The sequence below is a fragment of the Silene latifolia genome, chromosome 1 (genome assembly GCF_048544455.1).
Source record: "Silene latifolia isolate original U9 population chromosome 1, ASM4854445v1, whole genome shotgun sequence".
Classification (NCBI taxonomy): Eukaryota; Viridiplantae; Streptophyta; class Magnoliopsida; order Caryophyllales; family Caryophyllaceae; genus Silene; species Silene latifolia.
Window position 1 is genome coordinate 161667681 of NC_133526.1, and position 1882 is coordinate 161669562.

Consider the following 1882-nt stretch of genomic DNA (forward strand, 5'->3'; position numbering starts at 1 on the left):
GGACCTCGACTTACCACTAACTAGTAGTTTGTTGAGTATTATAAATGTGTTTGATTGGATGTGACCCGACGACATCACCCACATCAAAATGGCGCCGTTGCCGGGGACGGTGTTAACTTGATTTGGATTTTCTTATATTGTTATTAGTTGTGTCTTTCTTTGCCTTAGGGAAGTAAAACTACTCAAGGTTTGTTCTAATTATTTTCGAGTTGTTTGATATTTTGCATGTCTAGAAGATCACAAGGTAACTTGTTACCCTTTGATCACGAAATTGAAAGGACTTTGACAACCAATAGAAGACTTGCTAGGAGAACTTTGAGAGGTATTGGTGAGGTTATTCAACCAAATACTATTGAGTTCATCAACCCTTTTGCAAGAGAAGGTGAGGAGAACCCAACACAAAATCCAACACAAAATCAACCCACAATGCCTAAGTTTTCATCACATTCCGTACCCACCGAGGAGAACCTACCCAATGGTACTCCCACACCACAACACTTAACCGGAAATTTTATTGCCAAATCCGCATTTATCCAATTAGTCGAAAGAAGCCAATTTGGGGGGATGCCTAGTGAAGACCCTCAATCTCATATGAAGACTTTTTGTGACTATTGTGATGCGATTTCTCAAACCGGTGTAACTCAAGACCTAATTCGATGGGTCTTATTTCCTTTTTCTCTAGTTGGCACCGCAAAACAATGGTTGAAAGGCCTTGATAAGGCTACTCTCAGAATTGATTCTTGGAAGAAATTGGTTCTAGCTTTCTACAAAAAGTTCTATCCACCGGAAAAGACTAACATGCTAAGAGCTCAAATTACGGTCTTTAAGCAAAGAGATGAAGAATCCTTGTATGAAGCTTGGGAACGATTCAAGGGAATTTGTCGTTCATGTCCTCACCATGGACTTAGCGAGTGGTTCTTGGTACAACAATTTTGGAACGGTCTTTATGAAGACTCAAGAAACATTCTCAATATGGGATCAAATGGAATGTTCACCGAAGTTGATGACAATCAAACTTGAAACAAGATTGAGGAAATGGCGGTCCATAATTCACAATATAGTAGACCGCGCAAGGATACTAGAGGAGGAAAGCATGAAGTGGACTCCATTACTCAATTGGGTGCTCAACTTAGTGCTCACATTGATACCATCAATTTGAAGTTTGAAAAAGCTATGGCTAGACTTGAAGAAGCCTTAAAATCACCAAAGCATCATGTTAATGCCATGACGGCATCTTCATCAATCCCAAGTAGGATATGTGAGAATTGTGGAACTTTGGAACATGACCAAAGTGAATGTAGGGGAACAAATGAACAGGTGAATGCTTTTCAAGCATACAAGAGTGGTACCCCTTACTCTAACTATTACAATGAAAACACCAAATTCCACTCAAATCTCTCATACAAAAGCCAAAATGTTCAAAACCCTCAACCAACATACACCCCACCTCCCATGAGAAACCAAAATCAAAGACCCTTTTACAACCAAAACCAAGGTTACCAAAATCAAACTCCATACAATCAACAAAATGACCAAGGTTTTGATGTTCAAAAAGCGGTTCTCCAAATGCAAAAGAATCAACAAGAGTTTTTCACTCAAATGCAAAAAGATAGTCAAGCAAAGGAAATCACCATCAACAACATCCTAGCTCACACCAAAATGTAGGAAACCCAATTGACTCAACTAGCATCTTCAAGCTCACAAAGACAAAAGGTGCAATTACCACCTCAAAGTAATCCCCCAAGACATGAAATGGTTAGTGCCATTCACTTGAGAAGTGGTACAAGGTATGAAGCACCGAAGAAGCAAGTTGAGGATGAAGTTGTGGAAGCTAGTGACAAAGAAGAAATTGTGCAAAACTCCAAGGATGGAGAACAATCAA

The 1882-nt window shown here is 39.5% G+C and overlaps 1 non-coding gene across 1 annotated transcript; it reads right to left on the reverse strand.

The window, feature by feature from the left end:
* Positions 1–798: 798 nt before the first annotated feature.
* On the reverse strand, positions 799–905 carry LOC141618732 (small nucleolar RNA R71). Its single transcript, XR_012531481.1, has one exon. It is a non-coding gene; the product is annotated as a small nucleolar RNA R71 (small nucleolar RNA).
* Positions 906–1882: the final 977 nt, after the last annotated feature.